Source organism: Pelophylax lessonae (genome assembly GCF_965119305.1).
Source record: "Pelophylax lessonae genome assembly, chromosome: 5".
Taxonomy (NCBI): Eukaryota; Metazoa; Chordata; class Amphibia; order Anura; family Ranidae; genus Pelophylax; species Pelophylax lessonae.
In genome coordinates, this window is record NC_138772.1 from 416,430,321 (window position 1) to 416,442,384 (window position 12,064).

Consider the following 12,064-nt stretch of genomic DNA (forward strand, 5'->3'; position numbering starts at 1 on the left):
GTTATATGATTGTTTTGGAGACTAAAGGCCCGTACACACGATAAGAAATTCTGAAGGGAAATTTCGTCCGACGACCGATCTGCCGATTTTCGGATTGTTAGTATGGTGCTTTCGACAGCCAACTCCGACTTTTCGGCTGACAAAATCCTGATGTGCAGGCTATATAATTTTTGTCGTCCTTAATACAACGTCCGATTTTCGTCTCATTAGTACAGATTTTGACTGGAAAAAAATCTTAAGAGCAAGACTAGGCATGCTCAGAGACGAAAGAACACATACAAAACAATCCAACACATGACATCACTTCTGAAGTAGAATTCTGTCATACGGGAAAATTTGTATGAAAATAACCTCTTCACTTTTCACATCAGACTAGCATGCCACAAAAAATGGACGACAGATCGTCTGATAATCTGACCGTGTGTACAGGGCTTAAGTCTGATGAATGATATTAAGATAGTAGTTCCCCATCAGGTCCACTCTCCATCTAAATAATATTGGACTTGCAGGTCACCATCAGGTCCACCTTTCAGTAGATTGACAACCCTGTGGGTGTGCTTGGAAAGTTGCAATTTAAGTTGACGTTTGTGTATTATCAATATTTACATATGGAAGTTAGGTAATGCTTACATTGCTGGAAGGTTCATCATTTTTTGGTGGTCGGGTTCTTTCATTAAACAATTATTCTTCTATCCCCAACATTTCTCTCCTCTGCCTCCTCCATGAGAACAAAACTTTAGACCAGGTAATAGAGCTGTTGTCAACCTATGATGATATTAAGGCTTTAAATATGGCTGCTGGAGAAGAGACTTCCTGACTAATCGCTAAAGTAAAGAAGATGTTAACTGGGAAGAGATGCCATAAATCTCTCTCAGCTAATTCAGCACAGAGGCAGCTTTCCATCTATTCTTTGCAGGGAGCAAAATACTTCCAGGTTTGTTGGTGCCAGCAGAATAGGCAATTTTCTAGCTCCATGTTTATAGTCTCTCTTTGTTAACTGTCTCGCTCTTTAGTTCAAAGTGAAGTATTCTGCGCTCAGACACTAAGTGCAACATAAATGTTAATGCAGACATTGTAATGCTTTTGAAGTTGGAAACTTAAAGTTAGTTAAATTAGTTTTTCCTTTGCTTTTTGTGACTGTGATCAAATGTTTGTCGCCATTGCATACAGATTTCATTAGGGTCTAGTTAGAAAAAAAAAATGAGGAAAAAAAATTGACAAACTATTTCAAACTTTTCTTTTTCACATTTCTGCCTATTTTAAAAGCTGGTTCAGAGGTTGAGCTTTCCAATTCAATCCATTAGTTCTAACTTCTAGATTCCATTGTTCTAGACTACTTTCATTCTCTTTATATTAGTGGAGCAATTTACATTTTGTTAAAATTACATTTTCAGAATTAGTAAGGTGCTTTACAGTGGTTACAATGACTTGGAACTCAAGCCTAATAATTCTTCTTTAAAATTATCTGGAAAGGCTGAGACAAACAAGAAAAAGTAAAACTCCCTTTTTCTAATGTTATGCCAGTCATTTCTCTGTTTTCCTACTTTACTGACTATAGATTGCTTTATTACAGCCAGTTTGTAGCAGGGCACTCCAACACTGGCCATAGAGAAAGGGATAAAAACTAAGTTACATCATGCTTTCTGTGGTCACATGAGCTTTAGCTTACTCGGAGCTTTGAACAACTTAGTTGAAGCCTTTAAAGCACCTTTCAGCTCCCATTTGGGAATGTTACACAAAAATCAGGCTTTCAACAAGCTTCAGGTAGTGTTGAACCTAAAGCCTCGTACACACGCAACGATTATCGGCCGTCTTTTGTCCAGTCAGTGTTGTTGTGTTGGTTGGAATGTGCTCTAGACTGCACACAAATTTTCTCGGCCAACAAAAACCAACTTCAGAAGTGATGTCATGTGCTGGTTTACTTTCCGTGTGTTTTTTCTTCTCCGAGTATGCCCAGTCTTGCTCATCTGAATTTTGTCTGCCGAAATCTGTACTGACTGACGGAAAATCGGCCGTTCTGTTGACGGCCAACAACAATTTTATAGCCTGCACACCAGATTTTGTTCGGTCGAAAAGTCGGAGTCGGTTGTCGGAAGCATCATACTAACAAGCCGACAGTCGGCCAATCGGACGTTGGCCGAAAATTTACGGCCAACAATCGTTGCGTGTGTACGAGGCATTAGGCTGGCCATAGATGATGTTTTTTTTCTCAATCAGCTGATAGACTGTTTAAAAAATAAAAGCAAACAGGTTACCCCCATTCACACAGGTGAGGTGGATGGAGATATCCTCCTTGCTGTGCCATTGTATTCTGACAGCAGGACTCCTCCTAATCAAGAAAACTATTCTAACAAGCCCATTCAACAGAAGTTGATTGATCGATTTCTGTTGAGCAGGAGCGGCCACACATGGATCAAAATTTGGCCGGTCCCTGCTGAACTGGACACTTTTTGGTTCATCTGTGGCCAGCTTTGCTGAAGCCTACTAGCAGCTTGTTAGCACTCCTGTTAAGTTCTGTTTAATATTCCCAAATTGGAGCTAAATGGTATTTAAAGAGGAACTACACTGTATCTTAGTACCACAAACCAAAAGCACTATTTAATTCATTTTTATTATTCAAAGCAACCCCCCCCCCCCATGCATCCACGCCTCCATACTTTATATTGCTGAGAAATTACTTGCAAAAACACCCTCTAGCATTTATGGCTGTAGCCATCTTGAGTAAGGGCAGATGATTCATGTAGCATTTACTTCCTGGAATCGATCTGCCCTTAGCTCAGGCCCGAAGACAGGAGACTGTGCTTAGCTGACAAAACCCCTCCTCCCCTTCTTAAAACTCCTAGGATGTATGACATATATTGCCTAGGCATGGAAACCAGGAAGTAACTAAATAAATGCAAAACATTAAAAAAAAAAAAAATTAAATATAATCTACTTTCCTATCTATTTACAAATGTCAGCAGCATAAGGATTAAAAAAAAATCAATGTTGATTGAGAGAGTTTAAATGCTTCAACAAAGCTTGCTATACACACTGCTTAAGCCTATGTGAACAAAACCTTATGGCAGCTCCAGTACCTAATGCCTAATCCTCATGTACTGGTAACCCCCCCCCCCCCAGTACAAGAAGCACACAAAGTGCATATGCACCACAGATTTCAGTGATTCAGCTATGATGTCAATCACTTCAACAACTTAGCAACTTATTCGCTGGTAAGATAGCCATGCATTCAGCTCTTTCTCACCATATGACAGTTGTCAAGTTTTTATGAGAATGTTTGTTTTGTTAAATTCTGCTTCTCAGGTATTAACATTTGAAACACTTGTAGAAAGTTTGGCGGTCATCAAGTGATTGTAAAGTCTCATTTTTTTCCCCTATAAAAATAACAAACATGTTATACTTAGCTGCTCTGTTGAAGTGGTTTTGCACAGAGCAGCCCAGATCTTCCTCTTCTCGGGTCCCTTTTCTGTGATCCTGGCCCCTCCCTCCTATTCAGTGCCCATACAGCAAGCAGCTTGCTATGGGGGCACCTGAGCTGAGTCAAAGCTCTCTGTGTCCATTCAGACATGGAGCCCCGACCTGGCCCTGCCTGCCCCCTCTATCCCCTGATTGGCTAGCTGACTTTGACAGCAGCAGCAGCCAATGGCGCCGCTGCTATGTCTCAGCCAATCAGGAGGGAGAATCTCGGACGGCCGAGGCACTCGTGGACAAAGAAGGACCTCAGGTAACTATTAGGGGGGCTGAGGGGGTCTGCTGCACATAGAAGGTTTTTTTTCATCTTAATGCATAGAAGTCAATAGGATAAAGAAAAAAAAACTTCTGCCTTTACAACTCATTTAGGTGCTATTTGGTCCTCATTGTGAAAATATCACCCATAATGAAAGATGAAATGATGTATTGTGTATACTAGGAGAAGCATAATCTGTAAACTGATGATGGTTCTGAATTGATTCTCCATGCTTCAGTCAGACACCTGTATTCAGAGTACTGATGGACTTTTCTATTATAGGTTGAAGAATTACCAGGAAGATGTGTGTGGTCACTCCTCTACCTCTTTCATGTTGTAAGTGAAAAATACCGAAGACCAACAAGAGCTGCCCCTTTTCTGTTCTTTTCCAGCTGTAGTAACAGTTGTCATGATATGGAGAAGCGGGGCAAAGACTCAAAAATTCAGGTAGTCTGGCCTTCTGAGGATAATAGATTCTTCCTCATTAGGTGGAAAGGTGGGATATGTTTATCAGTTACATTTTTTAATTTTATTATTTTAAAGCAGTATCTTACTTTTTCATTGGGCTGGAGTTGATAAATTTTAAGGCAGATTAGATTGTTTTCCAGAAAGTGCAGATTGTATATATATATATACAATATATATGTATATACTGTGTATAGTAGAGAGCCACCAATGGCTACTTTTTCAATTACTTTCTGCATAGCTGATGTCACATGTGATAATGATGTAAATGCTATTAAAATCTGATCAAGCATTCAGTATGAGTCTACACATCAGTAAACACATAAATAACACTTTTTTTTTTTCTTTTTCAGGCCTTCTAATGAAGGCAGACAGGTTCTCACCAGGGACACTAAGTTTATGTCACAGTTGATGGCCCCCTGCTGCCCCTTAATCTGCGTTAAGAGTCAGTCACTGACCATGTCTTCAGGGATGTCTGCCCTGTTCCTTATCAGCTTTATGTGCTTACTGATGTTTGTGAACATGGCACTTTAAGAGTAACAAGTAGGTTTACAACTCTATGCCTTGATATCAGAAAAAGATCGAACCTCTGGGTTACAGTGGTATGTTCCACCTCCCCTCTGTGGAAAGATATTAGTGCTGCAACTCTTTCTTGCTAAGTGCGAGGGGTCTTTAAAACGTTTTTGCACTTTTTTTTATATTTATTAGAATTTAAAAAAGAGCAGAAACTTTTTTATTTTTAAAAACCCTGGTTAATCATAACATACAGTAAAGCACACCTTTTACAACTCCTGTTGTATATTTCTGTATTCACAATGACATGTCAGACAAGTATCTGATAAGTATAGGAATATGTCTACAGATTCCATTCTACCTAGTACAGGTAGGTTTGACTCCACTTCTCTAGTTTTGGGTTGTAGCACCCTGCCTTGAATTCACTGCTAAGAGCCTTGTTTTGGTAGTTCAACTTTACACACTGGGGCCTTTTTTCTCATAAAAACAGTATTGCATTTTCTATTAGTGGTGCACCATCACAATGAGTATTGAGTATGGAGGCTGTCTTTGGTAACCTTGCCTTCTTGGCTGTCATGCTGATCCAGTGGATTCAGTCCTTTATGTTCATTTACCAAGTCTTTGTTGATGAACCCCTGTATGTTATGGAAAATGGGGGCAGAAGTATAATGACTCATTATAAACATACCCATGAACTTAGAAGGGTCATACAAGTAGTATATGGTGTCACTGCAGTCTGAGTATATAGTAGAAGGGGGGGGGGGTGAAGTTACAACCTGCAGAGCCCAGTGAGAAGGGCTCTGAAAACTGATTGGAGGGAAGGAACACACACCCTTTGAATGGTGTTGCTGCAGTCTGAATATATGGTATGGGGGGTGAAGTTACACCCTGCAGAGTCCAGTCAGGTGAGCTCTGAAAGCTGATTGGAGGGAAGGGACACACACCCCTTAATACAGCACACCAGAACAGAGCTGAGGCTATCAATCATAGGCTGTGGGTTGGAGCTCCCCCTCCCCCCTGTCACTTTTAACTCTTGGTGTCAGGAAAACTTGTCAAAAGTGACTCATTCAGATAACAGAGAAAATGTGGGAATGTGGACAGAAATTACACTTAGTGCTCTGGAGTGAGACTAGTACACACTACAGAGGGATATTATTTGCTCACATTTCATGTCTGAGGTTTACAACCACTTTAAACTTTTATCTACGGTAAAATGTAAAATCATATATTAACTTGCACATTGTATTCCAATTATTTCTAGCCTACGTCTATTAATCTGAGTGATCTTGAAAACTGTAAACTTACTTTGTGAAGACCCCACATATATATACTTCCTTAAGTTCTGTGACATGTATTCACTGTGCAGGAATTGAAAGTAAACAGCAGAGAAGCTTCAAACCATGTAGGAAGCTGAGGATAGAGATGCCTAGCAGGCACTTTTTTTTATACTTATTAGAATTTAAATAAGAGAGCATTCATACGTCTATTTCCCAAGAACAACCTCTGAATACGACGCTGAGCATGTACACTCAACTTCTTTGGTCGACCATGGTGAGGCCGGTTCTGAGTGGAACCTGTCCTGGTAAACCTCTGTATGGTCTTAGATACCATGCTGCAGCTTATTTTCAGGGTCTTGGCAATCTTCTTATAGCCTAGCCCATCTTTATGTAGAGTGAAAATTCTTTTTTTCAGATCCTCAGAGAGTTCTTTGCCATGAGGTGCTATGTTGAACTTCCAGTTACCAGTATGAGGGAGTGAGAGCAATAACACCAAATTTAACACACCTGCTCCCCATTCACACCTGAGACCTTGTAACACTAACGAGTCACATGACACCAGGAAGGGAAAATGGCTAATTGGGCCCAATTTGAACATTTTCTCTTAGTGGTGAACTCACTTTTGTTGCCAGCGGTTTAGACATTAATGGCTGTGTGTTGAGTTATGTTTAGGGACAGCAAATTTACACTGTTATACAAGCTATACAAGCTTCAGTGTTGTCACATAAAAACATATAATAAAATATTTACAAATATGTGAGGGGTGTACTCACTTTTGTGAGATACTGTGTGTATGTGTGTATATATATATATATATATATATATATATATATATATATATATATACACACACTCACCTAGTTGCTGCATCTGTTCCATGCTCCTGCTAAGACCGAGAACTGTGCAATCATAGATTACGGATTGCTCACTTCTCAGTCTTCAGTGAGCAGAGAGCCAGTAACTGTCAGTCACCGGCTCTCTTCTCTGCCCCCCACCCTGCGCTCACTGGAGAGCTGAGCTGTGGAGAGGGCGGGAGCGGCTCTGGCTCTCAGTGTATGACTAAGAGGCTGAGCCAGCTGCCGGTCCAGGCATCTGGGTAGATCCCGACTGTAAAGTTAAGATCTTTCCCCGGCCTGGACCAGCTAAGTGACGTCACCCAACAGTGGTTTACAGGATACATAGGAGAAGTATAGCCAAAAAAGCTTTAGCCATTCTTTTACTTTAAGTTCCCTTTCATTTTCCTATTTCCACTGCAGAACAATGAGCCCAGCAGCAACAAAAATGTATACAATGGCTGCAGGTCTAGCAAACCCACCCATGCAGAATGTTGTGAGGGACATGCTTTGCTATCTGTTAGTGGAAAATTAGTTTTTATTCAAATGCATCAAATTATAAAATATAATCTTACATATGTAATACAGCATTTTGTGATGTTTTGGGTTCTCCTTTAAGCCATGACAGGTCCCTAAAATCAATAAATATGGATTGTTTTGCTGTCTTCAGGGTGATTTGCCCATGAAGCCTGTCTTTTTGTCATTTTTTTCTTTTTCAGGTACATTTGCCTCCTATTTCCAGTCAGCTCTGATGCTGTTTTACTGTTGGGGGTTAATAGAATAGCATGTCCAAGTGTCACTGTGTAACTTCCCAGAAAGTGTAATGTTTTTTTATCCCGGAGCTCTTTACAGGGAAATTCCCGAAGTGCTAATATACAGCTTTGCTGACCACTTGATGGAAGTTCACGAGGAGCATTCCAAAGAATGAAAATACAGTGATGTCAGATGCCACCTTGTGGTTACAACGCACTGACAGGAATGTAAACACGCTGGAATGTGAGTGCTGGTAAATTTAGAAAGCCCTTTTTAATACCGGATGTGAGGCAGTGGAGTCCAGGAAGAAAATATGGGGGAGTAAAGTTAAATTCCATCCGAACAACCTGCGTGCTTTTACAGTTAAAGTTTAGTGCTGTATACATAAATTAAAACATAAGTCCATCCAAAACTGATATTTTTAGGTTTTGGTAGGAAATAGTGGACTGAACCCACTGGCTTCACAGAGTATATCTCCTTAGAGCTCCTGTCACAATACTTCTCTGTCATTCTCTATGAATAAAAAGATCTAGTATGGAGAGTAAACCACCCATCATAGTCAGAGCATATGGGTAGAACTGAGGACTCTGAATTCTGATTGGTCTCAGATGCACCTCAAGAAGATACCAAACTGATGCCATTAACACAGGCCCTTATTACTGTAATAGGACATCATGGACATGTGTACTATTAGCATGTCCTTGTACTATAGCTGTGGTTTAGGATGGAGATTAACAACAATGCTGAGCTATATTTTCTCTTTGCTCTGGAGGGAACAAAAAACTTAAAGCAAACCTTTACTCAGAAGTAAAAGTGCCATTTGTCCATCTCCCCACCAACAGACAGACAGACAAATAGCGGCTCCCACTTCCTCAAATCTCACCTAGGCAAGTATTATGTGCAGGTAGGTACACCCCCTGCCCATTCCCTCCACTCACAGCCACCTGGGACTCATCATATGTCCCAAGAGACTGCAGGACCAGTCCCACACTGTACATGTGCAGTAAGGAGCCAGATGTAATTCCTCATGAAGTCACAGTTGCCTCACATATCCAAAATGGCAGCTCTGGAGACTTGCAGCAGGAAGAACAGGCTGCGGGGAGACAGAACTGGATCCCAGGCACTGGTAAGTACTTTATTATTTAAAAGTCAGCAGTTACATTGTTTGTAGCTGCTGACTTTAAAAAGAAAAAAAAAATGATTTTTCTCTTTAACTTCAATGAGAGAGGTGCTGCCATTGAAATTCTAGATGCCTGGGAGTTTTGGTCAGGGGCGTAACTACAGGGGTTGCAATTGCTACCGGGCCCCATGCTCCAGGGGGCCCAGTAGCAAACCAGTGGGTGAACTTCCAGGATCTCAAAGGTCACACTTGCGACCGGACCCTGGCATTGCACCACTGTGGGGAGGCCCCAAGATTGCAGGAAGGGGGCCCACTGCAGAACTTGTGAAAGGATACTGCTGCGGGACCATAATAAAAGGCCATGCAACGAGAGTAAAGAGCCAGAGGAGTAGTGGGAAGAGCCCCGGGCTTGAAGGGAAGGGCCCCAGCCAGGGGTCTGGGGGGCCCTTCATGGTTTCTTGCATCGGGGCCCTGAAGGTTCTAGTTACGCCTCTGGTTTTGGTCATCCACTAACTTTAACCACATCCCGCCCACCCTATAGCAAATTGACGGCAGGATTGTGGTTGTATTATCCTTACCGGACGTCATATGACGGCGGCAGGATAAGGGCGCGCAGAGCGGCGATCGGTGATGCGAGGTGTCAGTCTGACTCCCTGCATTCGGTAAAGAGCCTACTGATGTAGGCTCTTTACCATGTGACCAGCCGTGTCCAATCACGGCTGGTCACATAGTAAACAGGAAGAGCCGTTGATTGGCTTTCCTTAGTTCGTGCCTGACAGGCACGAGTAAAGGAGCGCCGATCGGCGGCTCCCCTGACGGGGGGGGGGGGTCGGCACTGGTAATCAGATCATTGCTTACCAGTGCAGACCCTCGGGGGGGGGGTGCCACTAGAACCACCAGGAATGCCCACCCATGACCCCAGGGATGCCCACTATTGCCACCAGGGATGGCAATCAGGGCTCAGGGAGCCCCCCATTGCCCTCCCCATCAGTGCTGCCCGCCAGTGCCCTCCCTATCAGTGCTGCCCGTCAGTGCCTATCAGTGCAGCCTATCAGTGTCCATCAGTGCCACCTATCAGTGCCCATCAATGCCGCCTATCAGTGCCCAGCAGTGCCGCCTATCAGTGCCCACCAATGCTGCATATCAGTGCTACCTATCAGTGCCACATATCAGTGCCGCCTATCAGTGCCACCCCATCAGTGCCTCCTCATCAGTGCCTGTCAGTGCAGTCTCATCAGTGCAGGAAAAAACGTATTTATTTACAAAATTGTAGAACATAAACAAAAAAACGTTTGTTTTTTCAAACTTTTCGGTCTATTTTTATTTGTTTAGCAAAAAGGAAAAAACCCAGAGGTGATCAAATACCACCAAAAGAAAGCTCAATTTGTGGGGGGAAAATGACATAAATTTGGTGTAGGTACAGTGTTGCATGACGGCGCAATTGTCATTCAAAATGCAACAGCGCTAAAAGGGGAAAATTGGCCTGGGCAGGAAGGGGGTGAAAGTGCCCTGTATTGAAGTGGTTAATATCTATGTTTTGAGCCACCCATTAAAAGAAGTATGCAGCTCAGAATACAGTAAAACCTTGGATTGCGAGCATAATTCGTTCCGGAACCATGCTTGTAATCCAAAGCACTCTTATATCAAAGCGAATTTCCCCATAAGAAATAATGAAAACTCAGATGATTCGTTCCACAACCATTTAGTCATAAGTCCTTCAGTTTATAGCCCATATAAAAAGATTATAGCATTGCGATAGGTTGCATAAATGTCCATCCACAAATAGCCTCTTCCATAAGGGGATTAGAAGCAAAATCCAGCAGGAGCTACAGAGTATAAAAGAGAAGAGAGGCGCCTCTAAGTGTAGCAATATGGTTCCATTTAATGAAGGTACAACATTTAGCAACTCACATGGTTGATGAATAAAACAGGCACATCTAAGTATGCAGGCATCCGGGGTAAAGCTGTCCACATAGACTATCTTCTGCACCGCCAGCTGCCAGTCTGTAATCCTGACCGGGAAGACCACCCTGCAGTAAAGCGATCTGAAAGCGAGGGGCAGCATGGAAGGGATGACGTAGATGGGGGTGAGGAGGACGGTCTATGTGGACAGCTTTACCCCGGATGCCTCCATCCTTAGATGTGCCTGTTCCAATCATCAACCATGTGAGTTACTAAATGTTGTACCTTCATTAAATTTAACCATATTGCTACACTTAGAGGCGCCTCTCTTCTCTTTTATACTTAGCTGTGACTTGAGGCTACTTGTATATCAAGACATCGCTTGTATATCAAGTCAAAATGTATTTGAAAATTTTGCTTGTCTTGCAAAGCGCTCTTAAACCGAGTTACTCTCAAACCAAGGTTTTACTGTATTAAGAAACCTCTAATCTGAATTATTTTCTGATTCACTAAATCAAAGCATTAAAGAAAGAGTCTTAGCATGACAGTCAGGCAAACACTATTTTCAGGAGATAGCAGCCACAATGATGTGACTGAATATAAGAACCCAATATTTAAGAGCTTTAGAATCTGTTTTCTAACAGAAATTGTTTAACAGCATTTATTATACAAAAAAAGTATAAGCAGAAATTAACTGTACGAGAAAAACTCCTCCTGTGAGTAAATGTCTCCCTCTGGTGCTTGTTTTTTGCATCACATGTTTTCGACTGCATGAAATATTAGCATGCAGATTTATTATTTATTGAGGAACCTGTGCATGCTGCAAGTAGTCAGTGTGGTTTAGGGTCCATTAATATATATTTTTCTTTCTTCTTTTATAAATACTGTACCTTATTCAGGAAAAAAATTATTACAAAAATAGTTGAAGGACAGATTATCATAAATAGATAAGCAGTACACTAGTATCAAGACACAAAAGCCAAAGGGGCTAATGCATAGGGTACATATTCCAATAATATTATGTCCCGATCAAGGTAACTTCGATCATGGATATTAGACAAGTGGCTGCCATTTTCAAATACCTTTTTTCCCCCAATATTTAAGGTACATTTTTTCAAACCAGGAGATAAGGAGAAAAAAAAAGTGATGGGGAGCAGGGTTGAGATTGTCTACCCCCCTCTGCTTCATGAACCCACAATTTTGAGTCCTGAGGGAGTAAGATACAGCCCAACCTGCTATTGTGAAACTGATGGTGTCTGATCCTTATAGAAGAAATATGGCGCGCAGATCTGCCAACACTTCTCCTCCTGATCTTTCAAAGCTATAGTAAAATGTTTCTATTTGTTGGATTTCAGCTATTCAGGCATGCCAATGTGATTTGGTAGGAGGGGATAGTTGTTTCCGGAGCACTTGAAAGCAGGCTTTCGCTGCATTAAGGAGATGTTTCAGTAAGGAATGTTGGTAACTTTTAGTG